Source organism: Myxine glutinosa, chromosome 4 (genome assembly GCF_964187855.1).
Source record: "Myxine glutinosa chromosome 4, kmMyxGlut1.1, whole genome shotgun sequence".
NCBI classification, from domain to species: Eukaryota; Metazoa; Chordata; class Myxini; order Myxiniformes; family Myxinidae; genus Myxine; species Myxine glutinosa.
In genome coordinates this window covers 214,129,218-214,144,287 of record NC_136264.1, presented here as the reverse complement: position 1 = coordinate 214,144,287, position 15,070 = coordinate 214,129,218, and positions in this window count along the sequence as shown.

Genomic DNA, 15,070 nt, shown 5'->3' with positions numbered 1-15,070 from the left:
CCACTTTTCGCACTTGTGTGGTGCAGGAAACCACTTTTGCACTTGTATTAGTGTGGAAAAAACATTTTTGCACTTGTGATAGTGTTGAAAAACCACTTTTCGCACTTGTGTTAGTGTTGAAAAACCACTTTTCGCACTTGTGTTGGTGCAGGAAACCACTTTTGCACTTGTATTAGTGTGGAAAAAACACTTTTCGCACTTGTGTTTGTGTTGAAAAACCACTTTTCGCGATTGTGTTAGTGTTGAAAAACCACTTTTCGCACTTGTGTTAGTGTTGAAAAACCACTTTTCGCACTTGTGTTGGTGCAGGAAACCACTTTTACACTTGTATTAGTGTGGAAAAAACACTTTTCGCACTTGTGTTATTGTTGAAAAACCACTTTTCGCACTTGTGTTAGTGTTGAAAAACCACTTTTCACACTTGTGTTGGTGCAGGAAACCACTTTTGCACTTGTATTTGTGTGGAAAAAACACTTTTTGCACTTGTGATAGTGTTGAAAAACCACTTTTCGCACTTGTGTTAGTGTTGAAAAACCACTTTTCGCACTTGTGTTGGTGCAGGAAACCACTTTTGCACTTGCATTAGTGTGGAAAAAACCACTTTTCACACTTGTGTTAGTGTTGAAAAACCACTTTTCGCACTTGTGTTAGTGTTGAAAAACCACTTTTCGCACTTGTGTTGGTGCAGGAAACCACTTTTACACTTGTATTAGTGTGGAAAAAACACTTTTCGCACTTGTGTTATTGTTGAAAAACCACTTTTCGCACTTGTGTTAGTGTTGAAAAACCACTTTTCACACTTGTGTTGGTGCAGGAAACCACTTTTGCACTTGTATTTGTGTGGAAAAAACACTTTTTGCACTTGTGATAGTGTTGAAAAACCACTTTTCGCACTTGTGTTAGTGTTGAAAAACCACTTTTCGCACTTGTGTTGGTGCAGAAAACCACTTTTGCACTTGCATTAGTGTGGAAAAACCACTTTTCGCACTTGTGTTAGTGTTGAAAAACCACTTTTCGCACTTGTGTTAGTGTTGAAAAACCACTTTTCGCACATGTGTTGGTGCAGGAAACCACTTTTGCACTTGTATTAGTGTGGAAAAACCACTTTTCGCACTTGTGTTAGTGTTAAAAAAAACCACTTTTCGCACTTGTGTTAGTGTTGAAAAACCACTTTTCGCACTTGTGTTGGTGCAGGAAACCACTTTTGCACTTGTATTAGTGTGGAAAAACCACTTTTGACACTTGTGTCAGTGTTGAAAAACCACTTTTCGCACTTGTGTTGGTGCAGGAAACCACTTTTGCACGTGTATTAGTGTGGAAAAACCACTTTTCGCACTTGTGTTAGTGTTGAAAAACCACTTTTCGCACTTGTGTTAGTGTTGAAAAACCACTTTTCACACTTGTGTTGGTGCAGGAAACCACTTTTGCACTTGTATTAGTGTGGAAAAAACACTTTTTGCACTTGTGATAGTGTTGAAAAACCACTTTTCGCACTTGTGTTAGTGTTGAAAAACCACTTTTCGCACTTGTGTTGGTGCAGGAAACCAATTTTGCACTTGTATTAGTGTGGAAAACCACTTTTCGCACTTGTGTTAGTGTTGAAAAACCACTTTTCGCACTTGTGTTAGTGTTGAAAAACCACTTTTCGCACTTGTGTTAGTGTTGAAAAACCACTTTTCGCACTTGTGTTAGTGTTGAAAAACCACTTTTCGCACTTGTGTTAGTGATGAAAACCACTTTTCGCACTTGTGTTAGTGTTGAAAAACCACTTTTCGCACTTGTGTTGGTGCAGGAAAACACTTTTGCACTTGTATTAGTGTGGAAAATACACTTTTTGCACTTGTGATAGTGTTGAAAAACCACTTTTCGCACTTGTGTTAGTGTTGAAAAACCACTTTCCGCACATGTGTTAGTGTTGAAAAACCACTTTTCGCACTTGTGTGGTGCAGGAAACCACTTTGGCACTTGTATTAGTGTGGAAAAAACATTTTTGCACTTGTGATAGTGTTGAAAAACCACTTTTCGCACTTGTGTTAGTGTTGAAAAACCACTTTTCGCACTTGTGTTGGTGCAGGAAACCACTTTTGCACTTGTATTAGTGTGGAAAAAACACTTTTCGCACTTGTGTTTGTGTTGAAAAACCACTTTTCGCACTTGTGTTAGTGTTGAAAAACCACTTTTCGTACTTGTGTTAGTGTTGAAAAACCACTTTTCGCACTTGTGTTGGTGCAGGAAACCACTTTTGCACTTGTATTAGTGTGGAAAAAACACTTTTCGCACTTGTGTTATTGTTGAAAAACCACTTTTCGCACTTGTGTTAGTGTTGAAAAACCACTTTTCACACTTGTGTTGGTGCAGGAAACCACTTTTGCACTTGTATTTGTGTGGAAAAAACACTTTTTGCACTTGTGATAGTGTTGAAAAACCACTTTTCGCACTTGTGTTAGTGTTGAAAAACCACTTTTCGCACTTGTGTTGGTGCAGGAAACCACTTTTGCACTTGTATTAGTGTGGAAAAACCACTTTTCGCACTTGTGTTAGTGTTGAAAAACCACTTTTCGCACTTGTGTTAGTGTTGAAAAACCACTTTTCGCACTTGTGTTGGTGCAGGAAACCACTTTTGCACTTGTATTAGTGTGGAAAAACCACTTTTCGCACTTGTGTTAGTGTTGAAAAACCACTTTTTGCACTTGTGTTGGTGCAGGAAACCACTTTTGCACGTGTATTAGTGTGGAAAAACCACTTTTCGCACTTGTGTTAGTGTGGAAAAACCACTTTTCGCACTTGTGTTAGTGTTGAAAAACCACTTTTCGCACTTGTGTTAGTGTTGAAAAACTACTTTTCGCACTTGTGTTAGTGTTGAAAAACCACTTTTTGCACTTGTGTTGGTGCAGGAAACCACTTTTGCACTTGTATTAGTGTGGAAAAAACACTTTTCGCACTTGTGTTATTGTTGAAAAACCACTTTTCGCACTTGTGTTAGTGTTGAAAAACCACTTTTCACACTTGTGTTGGTGCAGGAAACCACTTTTGCACTTGTATTTGTGTGGAAAAACACTTTTTGCACTTGTGATAGTGTTGAAAAACCACTTTTCGCACTTGTGTTAGTGTTGAAAAACCACTTTTCGCACTTGTGTTGGTGCAGGAAACCACTTTTGCACTTGCATTAGTGTGGAAAAACCACTTTTCGCACTTGTGTTAGTGTTGAAAAACCACTTTTCGCACTTGTGTTAGTGTTGAAAAACCACTTTTCGCACTTGTGTTGGTGCAGGAAACCACTTTTGCACTTGTATTAGTGTGGAAAAACCACTTTTCGCACTTGTGTTAGTGTTGAAAAACCACTTTTCGCACTTGTGTTAGTGTTGAAAAACCACTTTTCGCACTTGTGTTGGTGCAGGAAACCACTTTTGCACTTGTATTTGTGTGGAAAAACCACTTTTGACACTTGTGTCAGTGTTGAAAAACCACTTTTCGCACTTGTGTTGGTGCAGGAAACCACTTTTGCACGTGTATTAGTGTGGAAAAACCACTTTTCGCACTTGTGTTAGTGTTGAAAAACCACTTTTCGCACTTGTGTTAGTGTTGAAAAACCACTTTTCACACTTGTGTTGGTGCAGGAAACCACTTTTGCACTTGTATTAGTGTGGAAAAAACACTTTTTGCACTTGTGATAGTGTTGAAAAACCACTTTTCGCACTTGTGTTAGTGTTGAAAAACCACTTTTCGCACTTGTGTTGGTGCAGGAAACCACTTTTGCACTTGTATTAGTGTGGAAAACCCACTTTTCGCACTTGTGTTAGTGTTGAAAAACCACTTTCCGCACATGTGTTAGTGTTGAAAAACCACTTTTCGCACTTGTGTGGTGCAGGAAACCACTTTTGCACTTGTATTAGTGTGGAAAAAACATTTTTGCACTTGTGATAGTGTTGAAAAACCACTTTTCGCACTTGTGTTAGTATTGAAAAACCACTTTTCGCACTTGTGTTGGTGCAGGAAACCACTTTTGCACTTGTATTAGTGTGGAAAAAACACTTTTCGCACTTGTGTTTGTGTTGAAAAACCACTTTTCGCACTTGTGTTAGTGTTGAAAAACCACTTTTCGCACTTGTGTTAGTGTTGAAAAACCACTTTTCGCACTTGTGTTGGTGCAGGAAACCACTTTTGCACTTGTATTAGTGTGGAAAAACCACTTTTCGCACTTGTGTTAGTGTTGAAAAACCACTTTTCGCACTTGTGTTAGTGTTGAAAAACCACTTTTCGCACTTGTGTTGGTGCAGGAAACCACTTTTGCACTTGTATTTGTGTGGAAAAACCACTTTTGACACTTGTGTCAGTGTTGAAAAACCACTTTTCGCACTTGTGTTGGTGCAGGAAACCACTTTTGCACGTGTATTAGTGTGGAAAAACCACTTTTCGCACTTGTGTTAGTGTTGAAAAACCACTTTTCGCACTTGTGTTAGTGTTGAAAAACCACTTTTCACACTTGTGTTGGTGCAGGAAACCACTTTTGCACTTGTATTAGTGTGGAAAAAACACTTTTTGCACTTGTGATAGTGTTGAAAAACCACTTTTCGCACTTGTGTTAGTGTTGAAAAACCACTTTTCGCACTTGTGTTGGTGCAGGAAACCACTTTTGCACTTGTATTAGTGTGGAAAACCCACTTTTCGCACTTGTGTTAGTGTTGAAAAACCACTTTCCGCACATGTGTTAGTGTTGAAAAACCACTTTTCGCACTTGTGTGGTGCAGGAAACCACTTTTGCACTTGTATTAGTGTGGAAAAAACATTTTTGCACTTGTGATAGTGTTGAAAAACCACTTTTCGCACTTGTGTTAGTATTGAAAAACCACTTTTCGCACTTGTGTTGGTGCAGGAAACCACTTTTGCACTTGTATTAGTGTGGAAAAAACACTTTTCGCACTTGTGTTTGTGTTGAAAAACCACTTTTCGCACTTGTGTTAGTGTTGAAAAACCACTTTTCGCACTTGTGTTAGTGTTGAAAAACCACTTTTCGCACTTGTGTTGGTGCAGGAAACCACTTTTGCACTTGTATTAGTGTGGAAAAAACACTTTTCGCACTTGTGTTATTGTTGAAAAACCACTTTTCGCACTTGTGTTAGTGTTGAAAAACCACTTTTCACACTTGTGTTGGTGCAGGAAACCACTTTTGCACTTGTATTTGTGTGGAAAAAACACTTTTTGCACTTGTGATAGTGTTGAAAAACCACTTTTCGCACTTGTGTTAGTGTTGAAAAACCACTTTTCGCACTTGTGTTGGTGCAGGAAACCACTTTTGCACTTGTATTAGTGTGGAAAAACCACTTTTCGCACTTGTGTTAGTGTTGAAAAACCACTTTCGCACTTGTGTTAGTGTTGAAAAACCACTTTTCGCACTTGTGTTGGTGCAGGAAACCACTTTTGCACTTGTATTAGTGTGGAAAAACCACTTTTCGCACTTGTGTTAGTGTTGAAAAACCACTTTTCGCACTTGTGTTAGTGTTGAAAAACCACTTTTCGCACTTGTGTTGGTGCAGGAAACCACTTTTGCACTTGTATTAGTGTGGAAAAACCACTTTTGACACTTCTGTTAGTGTTGAAAAACCACTTTTCGCACTTGTGTTGGTGCAGGAAACCACTTTTGCACGTGTATTAGTGTGGAAAAACCACTTTTCGCACTTGTGTTAGTGTTGAAAAACCACTTTTCGCACTTGTGTTAGTGTTGAAAAACCACTTTTCACACTTGTGTTGGTGCAGGAAACCACTTTTGCACTTGTATTAGTGTGGAAAAAAACACTTTTTGCACTTGTGATAGTGTTGAAAAACCACTTTTCGCACTTGTGTTAGTGTTGAAAAACCCCTTTTCGCACTTGTGTTGGTGCAGGAAACCACTTTTGCACTTGTATTAGTGTGGAAAAACCACTATTCGCACTTGTGTTATTGTTGAAAAACCACTTTTCGCACTTGTGTTAGTGTTGAAAAACCACTTTTCGCACTTGTGTTAGTGTTGAAAAACCACTTTTCGCACTTGTGTTGGTGCAGGAAACCACTTTTGCACTTGTATTAGTGTGGAAAAACCACTTTTCGCACTTGTGTTAGTGTTGAAAAACCACTTTTCGCACTTGTGTTAGTGTTGAAAAACCACTTTTCGCACTTGTGTTGGTGCAGGAAACCACTTTTGCACTTGTATTAGTGTGAAAAAACACTTTTCGCACTTGTGTTAGTGTTGAAAAACCACTTTTCGCACTTGTGTTAGTGTTGAAAAACCACTTTTCGCACTTGTGTTAGTGTTGAAAAACCACTTTTCGCACTTGTGTTGGTGCAGGAAACCACTTTTGCACTTGTATTCGTGTGGAAAAAACACTTTTTGCACTTGTGATAGTGTTGAAAAACCACTTTTCGCACTTGTGTTAATGTTGAAAAACCACTTTTCGCACTTGTGTTGGTGCAGGAAACCACTTTTGCACTTGTATTAGTGTGGAAAAAACACTTTTTGCACTTGTGATAGTGTTGAAAAACCACTTTTCGCACTTGTGTTAGTGTTGAAAAACCACTTTTCGCACTTGTGTTGGTGCAGGAAACCACTTTTGCACGTGTATTAGTGTGGAAAAACCACTTTTTGCACTTGTGTTAGTGTGGAAAAACCACTTTTCGCACTTGTGTTAGTGTTGAAAAACCACTTTTCGCACTTGTGTTAGTGTTGAAAAACCACTTTTCGCACTTGTGTTACTGTTGAAAAACCACTTTTCGCACTTGTGTTGGTGCAGGAAACCACTTTTGCACTTGTATTAGTGTGGAAAAAACACTTTTCGCACTTGTGTTATTGTTGAAAAACCACTTTTCGCACTTGTGTTAGTGTTGAAAAACCACTTTTCACACTTGTGTTGGTGCAGGAAACCACTTTTGCACTTGTATTTGTGTGGAAAAAACACTTTTTGCACTTGTGACAGTGTTGAAAAACCACTTTTCGCACTTGTGTTAGTGTTGAAAAACCACTTTTCGCACTTGTGTTGGTGCAGGAAACCACTTTTGCACTTGCATTAGTGTGTAAAAACCACTTTTCGCACTTGTGTTAGTGTTGAAAAACCACTTTTCGCACTTGTGTTGGTGCAGGAAACCACTTTTGCACTTGTATTAGTGTGGAAAAACCACTTTTCGCACTTGTGTTAGTGTTGAAAAACCACTTTTCGCACTTGTGTTAGTGTTGAAAAACCACTTTTCGCACTTGTGTTGGTGCAGGAAACCACTTTTGCACTTGTATTAGTGTGGAAAAACCACTTTTGACACTTGTCTCAGTGTTGAAAAACCACTTTTTGCACTTGTGTTGGTGCAGGAAACCACTTTTGCACGTGTATTAGTGTGGAAAAACCACTTTTCGCACTTGTGTTAGTGTTGAAAAACCACTTTTCGCACTTGTGTTAGTGTTGAAAAACCACTTTTCACACTTGTGTTGGTGCAGGAAACCACTTTTGCACTTGTATTAGTGTGGAAAAAACACTTTTTGCACTTGTGATAGTGTTGAAAAACCACTTTTCGCACTTGTGTTAGTGTTGAAAAACCACTTTTCGCACTTGTGTTGGTGCAGGAAACCACTTTTGCACTTGTATTAGTGTGGAAAAAACACTTTTTGCACTTGTCATAGTGTTGAAAAACCACTTTTCACACTTGTGTTAGTGTTGAAAAACCACTTTTCGCACTTGTGTTGGTGCAGGAAACCAATTTTGCACTTGTATTAGTGTGGAAAACCACTTTTCGCACTTGTGTTAGTGTTGAAAAACCACTTTTCGCACTTGTGTTAGTGTTGAAAAACCACTTTTCGCACTTGTGTTAGTGTTGAAAAACCACTTTTCGCACTTGTGTTAGTGTTGAAAAACCACTTTTCGCACTTGTGTTAGTGATGAAAACCACTTTTCGCACTTGTGTTAGTGTTGAAAAACCACTTTTCGCACTTGTGTTGGTGCAGGAAACCACTTTTGCACTTGTATTAGTGTGGAAAATACACTTTTTGCACTTGTGATAGTGTTGAAAAACCACTTTTCGCACTTGTGTTAGTGTTGAAAAACCACTTTCCGCACATGTGTTAGTGTTGAAAAACCACTTTTCGCACTTGTGTTGGTGCAGGAAACCACTTTTGCACTTGTATTAGTGTGGAAAAATCACTTTTGCACTTGTATTTGTGTGGAAAAAACACTTTTTGCACTTGTGATAGTGTTGAAAAACCACTTTTCGCACTTGTGTTAGTGTTGAAAAACCACTTTTCGCACTTGTGTTGGTGCAGGAAACCACTTTTGCACTTGTATTAGTGTGGAAAAAACACTTTTTGCACTTGTCATAGTGTTGAAAAACCACTTTTCGCACTTGTGTTAGTGTTGAAAAACCACTTTTCGCACTTGTGTTGGTGCAGGAAACCACTTTTGCACTTGTATTAGTGTGGAAAAACCACTTTTCGCACTTGTGTTAGTGTTGAAAAACCACTTTTCGCACTTGTGTTAGTGTTGAAAAACCACTTTTCGCACTTGTGTTGGTGCAGGAAACCACTTTTGTACTTGTATTAGTGTGGAAAAACCACTTTTCGCACTTGTGTTAGTGTTGAAAAACCACTTTTCGCACTTGTGTTAGTGTTGAAAAACCACTTTTCGCACTTGTGTTGGTGCAGGAAACCACTTTTGCACTTGTATTAGTGTGGAAAAAACACTTTTTGCACTTGTCATAGTGTTGAAAAACCACTTTTCGCACTTGTGTTAGTGTTGAAAAACCACTTTTCGCACTTGTGTTGGTGCAGGAAACCAATTTTGCACTTGTATTAGTGTGGAAAAACCACTTTTCGCACTTGTGTTAGTGTTGAAAAACCACTTTTCGCACTTGTGTTAGTGTTGAAAAACCACTTTTCGCACTTGTGTTAGTGTTGAAAAAACACTTTTCGCACTTGTGTTAGTGATGAAAACCACTTTTCGCACTTGTGTTAGTGTTGAAAAACCACTTTTCGCACTTGTGTTGGTGCAGGAAACCACTTTTGCACTTGTATTAGTGTGGAAAATACACTTTTTGCACTTGTGATAGTGTTGAAAAACCACTTTTCGCACTTGTGTTAGTGTTGAAAAACCACTTTCCGCACATGTGTTAGTGTTGAAAAACCACTTTTCGCACTTGTGTGGTGCAGGAAACCACTTTTGCACTTGTATTAGTGTGGAAAAAACATTTTTGCACTTGTGATAGTGTTGAAAAACCACTTTTCGCACTTGTGTTAGTGTTGAAAAACCACTTTTCGCACTTGTGTTGGTGCAGGAAACCACTTTTGCACTTGTATTAGTGTGGAAAAAACACTTTTCGCACTTGTGTTTGTGTTGAAAAACCACTTTTCGCACTTGTGTTAGTCTTGAAAAACCACTTTTCGCACTTGTGTTAGTGTTGAAAAACCACTTTTCGCACTCGTGTTGGTGCAGGAAACCACTTTTGCACTTGTATTAGTGTGGAAAAAACACTTTTCGCACTTGTGTTATTGTTGAAAAACCACTTTTCGCACTTGTGTTAGTGTTGAAAAACCACTTTTCACACTTGTGTTGGTGCAGGAAACCACTTTTGCACTTGTATTTGTGTGGAAAAAACACTTTTTGCACTTGTGATAGTGTTGAAAAACCACTTTTCGCACTTGTGTTAGTGTTGAAAAACCACTTTTCGCACTTGTGTTGGTGCAGGAAACCACTTTTGCACTTGTATTATTGTGGAAAAACCACTTTTCGCACTTGTGTTAGTGTTGAAAAACCACTTTTCGCACTTGTGTTAGTGTTGAAAAACCACTTTTCGCACTTGTGTTGGTGCAGGAAACCACTTTTGCACTTGTATTAGTGTGGAAAAACCACTTTTCGCACTTGTGTTAGTGTTGAACAACCACTTTTCGCACTTGTGTTAGTGTTGAAAAACCACTTTTCGCACTTGTGTTGGTGCAGGAAACCACTTTTGCACTTGTATTAGTGTGGAAAAAACCACTTTTGACACTTGTGTCAGTGTTGAAAAACCACTTTTCGCACTTGTGTTGGTGTAGGAAACCACTTTTGCACGTGTATTAGTGTGGAAAAACCACTTTTCGCACTTGTGTTAGTGTTGAAAAACCACTTTTCGCACTTGTGTTAGTGTTGAAAAACCACTTTTCACACTTGTGTTGGTGCAGGAAGCCACTTTTGCACTTGTATTAGTGTGGAAAAAACACTTTTTGCACTTGTGATAGTGTTGAAAAACCACTTTTCGCACTTGTGTTAGTGTTGAAAAACCACTTTTCGCACTTGTGTTGGTGCAGGAAACCACTTTTGCACTTGTATTAGTGTGGAAAAAACACTTTTTGCACTTGTCATAGTGTTGAAAAACCACTTTTCGCACTTGTGTTAGTGTTGAAAAACCACTTTTCGCACTTGTGTTGGTGCAGGAAACCAATTTTGCACTTGTATTAGTGTGGAAAACCACTTTTCGCACTTGTGTTAGTGTTGAAAAACCACTTTTCGCACTTGTGTTAGTGTTGAAAAACCACTTTTCGCACTTGTGTTAGTGTTGAAAAACCACTTTTCGCACTTGTGTTAGTGTTGAAAAACCACTTTTCGCACTTGTGTTAGTGATGAAAACCACTTTTCGCACTTGTGTTAGTGTTGAAAAACCACTTTTCGCACTTGTGTTGGTGCAGGAAACCACTTTTGCACTTGTATTAGTGTGGAAAATACACTTTTTGCACTTGTGATAGTGTTGAAAAACCACTTTTCGCACTTGTGTTAGTGTTGAAAAACCACTTTCCGCACATGTGTTAGTGTTGAAAAACCACTTTTCGCACTTGTGTGGTGCAGGAAACCACTTTTGCACTTGTATTAGTGTGGAAAAAACATTTTTGCACTTGTGATAGTGTTGAAAAACCACTTTTCGCACTTGTGTTAGTGTTGAAAAACCACTTTTCGCACTTGTGTTGGTGCAGGAAACCACTTTTGCACTTGTATTAGTGTGGAAAAAACACTTTTCGCACTTGTGTTATTGTTGAAAAACCACTTTTCGCACTTGTGTTAGTGATGAAAACCACTTTCCGCACATGTGTTAGTGTTGAAAAACCACTTTTCGCACTTGTGTGGTGCAGGAAACCACTTTTGCACTTGTATTAGTGTGGAAAAAACATTTTTGCACTTGTGATAGTGTTGAAAAACCACTTTTCGCACTTGTGTTAGTGTTGAAAAACCACTTTTCGCATTTGTGTTGATGCAGGAAACCACTTTTGCACTTGTATTAGTGTGGAAAAAACACTTTTCGCACTTGTGTTTGTGTTGAAAAACCACTTTTCGCACTTGTGTTAGTGTTGAAAAACCACTTTTCGCACTTGTGTTAGTGTTGAAAAACCACTTTTCGCACTTGTGTTGGTGCAGGAAACCACTTTTGCACTTGTATTAATGTGGAAAAAACACTTTTCGCACTTGTGTTATTGTTGAAAAACCACTTTTCGCACTTGTGTTAGTGTTGAAAAACCACTTTTCACACTTGTGTTGGTGCAGGAAACCACTTTTGCACTTGTATTTGTGTGGAAAAAAACACTTTTGGCACTTGTGATAGTGTTGAAAAACCACTTTTCGCACTTGTGTTAGTGTTGAAAAACCACTTTTCGCACTTGTGTTGGTGCAGGAAACCACTTTTGCACTTGTATTAGTGTGGAAAAACCACTTTTCGCACTTGTGTTAGTGTTGAAAAACCACTTTTCGCACTTGTGTTAGTGTTGAAAAACCACTTTTCGCACTTGTGTTGGTGCAGGAAACCACTTTTGCACTTGTATTAGTGTGGAAAAACCACTTTTCACACTTGTGTTAGTGTTGAAAAACCACTTTTCGCACTTGTGTTAGTGTTGAAAAAACACTTTTCGCACTTGTGTTGGTGCAGGAAACCACTTTTGCACTTGTATTAGTGTGGAAAAACCACTTTTGACACTTGTGTTAGTGTTGAAAAACCACTTTTCGCACTTGTGTTGGTGCAGGAAACCACTTTTGCACGTGTATTAGTGTGGAAAAACCACTTTTCGCACTTGTGTTAGTGTTGAAAAACCACTTTTCGCACTTATGTTAGTGTTGAAAAACCACTTTTCGCACTTGTGTTGGTGCAGGAAACCACTTTTGCACGTGTATTAGTGTGGAAAAACCACTTTTCGCACTTGTGTTAGTGTTGAAAAACCACTTTTCGCACTTATGTTAGTGTTGAAAAACCACTTTTCACACTTGTGTTGGTGCAGGAAACCACTTTTCGCACTTGTGTTGGTGCAGGTAACCACTTTTGCACTTGTGATAGTGTTGAAAAACCACTTTTCGCACTTGTGTTAGTGTTGAAAAACCACTTTCCGCACATGTGTTAGTGTTGAAAAACCACTTTTCGCACTTGTGTGGTGCAGGAAACCACTTTTGCACTTGTATTAGTGTGGAAAAAACATTTTTGCACTTGTGATAGTGTTGAAAAACCACTTTTCGCACTTATGTTAGTGTTGAAAAACCACTTTTCGCACTTGTGTTGGTGCAGGAAACCACTTTTGCACTTGTATTAGTGTGGAAAAAACACTTTTCGCACTTGTGTTTGTGTTGAAAAACCACTTTTCGCGCTTGTGTTAGTGTTGAAAAACCACTTTTCGCACTTGTATTAGTGTTGAAAAACCACTTTTCGCACTTGTGTTGGTGCAGGAAACCACTTTTGCACTTGTATTAGTGTGGAAAAAACACTTTTCGCACTTGTGTTATTGTTGAAAAACCACTTTTCGCACTTGTGTTAGTGTTGAAAAACCACTTTTCACACTTGTGTTGGTGCAGGAAACCACTTTTGCACTTGTATTTGTGTGGAAAAAACACTTTTTGCACTTGTGATAGTGTTGAAAAAACACTTTTCGCACTTGTGTTATTGTTGAAAAACCACTTTTCGCACTTGTGTTAGTGTTGAAAAACCACTTTTCACACTTGTGTTGGTGCAGGAAACCACTTTTGCACTTGTATTTGTGTGGAAAAAACACTTTTTGCACTTGTGATAGTGTTGAAAAACCACTTTTCGCACTTGTGTTAGTGTTGAAAAACCACTTTTCGCACTTGTGTTGGTGCAGGAAACCACTTTTGCACTTGTATTAGTGTGGAAAAACCACTTTTCGCACTTGTGTTAGTGTTGAAAAACCACTTTCGCACTTGTGTTAGTGTTGAAAAACCACTTTTCGCACTTGTGTTGGTGCAGGAAACCACTTTTGCACTTGTATTAGTGTGGAAAAACCACTTTTCGCACTTGTGTTAGTGTTGAAAAACCACTTTTCGCACTTGTGTTAGTGTTGAAAAACCACTTTTCGCACTTGTGTTGGTGCAGGAAACCACTTTTGCACTTGTATTAGTGTGGAAAAACCACTTTTGACACTTGTGTCAGTGTTGAAAAACCACTTTTCGCACTTGTGTTGGTGTAGGAATCCACTTTTGCACATGTATTAGTGTGGAAAAACCACTTTTCGCACTTGTGTTAGTGTTGAAAAACCACTTTTCGCACTTGTGTTAGTGTTGAAAAACCACTTTTCACACTTGTGTTGGTGCAGGAAGCCACTTTTGCACTTGTATTAGTGTGGAAAAAACACTTTTTGCACTTGTGATAGTGTTGAAAAACCACTTTTCGCACTTGTGTTAGTGTTGAAAAACCACTTTTCGCATTTGTGTTGGTGCAGGAAACCACTTTTGCACTTGTATTAGTGTGGAAAAAACACTTTTTGCACTTGTCATAGTGTTGAAAAACCACTTTTCGCACTTGTGTTAGTGTTGAAAAACCACTTTTCGCACTTGTGTTGGTGCAGGAAACCAATTTTGCACTTGTATTAGTGTGGAAAACCACTTTTCGCACTTGTGTTAGTGTTGAAAAACCACTTTTCGCACTTGTGTTAGTGTTGAAAAACCACTTTTCGCACTTGTGTTAGTATTGAAAAACCACTTTTCGCACTTGTGTTAGTGTTGAAAAACCACTTTTCGCACTTGTGTTAGTGATGAAAACCACTTTTCGCACTTGTGTTAGTGTTGAAAAACCACTTTTCGCACTTGTGTTGGTGCAGGAAACCACTTTTGCACTTGTATTAGTGTGGAAAATACACTTTTTGCACTTGTGATAGTGTTGAAAAACCACTTTTCGCACTTGTGTTAGTGTTGAAAAACCACTTTCCGCACATGTGTTAGTGTTGAAAAACCACTTTTCGCACTTGTGTGGTGCAGGAAACCACTTTTGCACTTGTATTAGTGTGGAAAAAACATTTTTGCACTTGTGATAGTGTTGAAAAACCACTTTTCGCACTTGTGTTAGTGTTGAAAAACCACTTTTCGCACTTGTGTTGGTGCAGGAAATCACTTTTGCACTTGTATTAGTGTGGAAAAAACACTTTTCGCACTTGTGTTATTGTTGAAAAACCACTTTTCGCACTTGTGTTAGTGATGAAAACCACTTTCCGCACATGTGTTAGTGTTGAAAAACCACTTTTCGCACTTGTGTGGTGCAGGAAACCACTTTTGCACTTGTATTAGTGTGGAAAAAACATTTTTGCACTTGTGATAGTGTTGAAAAACCACTTTTCGCACTTGTGTTAGTGTTGAAAAACCACTTTTCGCATTTGTGTTGATGCAGGAAACCACTTTTGCACTTGTATTAGTGTGGAAAAAACACTTTTCGCACTTGTGTTTGTGTTGAAAAACCACTTTTCGCACTTGTGTTAGTGTTGAAAAACCACTTTTTGCACTTGTGTTAGTGTTGAAAAACCACTTTTCGCACTTGTGTTGGTGCAGGAAACCACTTTTGCACTTGTATTAATGTGGAAAAAACACTTTTCGCACTTGTGTTATTGTTGAAAAACCACTTTTCGCACTTGTGTTAGTGTTGAAAAACCACTTTTCATACTTGTGTTGGTGCAGGAAACCACTTTTGCACTTGTATTTGTGTGGAAAAAAACACTTTTGGCACTTGTGATAGTGTTGAAAAACCACTTTTCGCACTTGTGTTAGTGTTGAAAAACCACTTTTCGCACTTGTGTTGGTGCAGGAAACCACTTTTGCACTTGTATTAGTGTGGA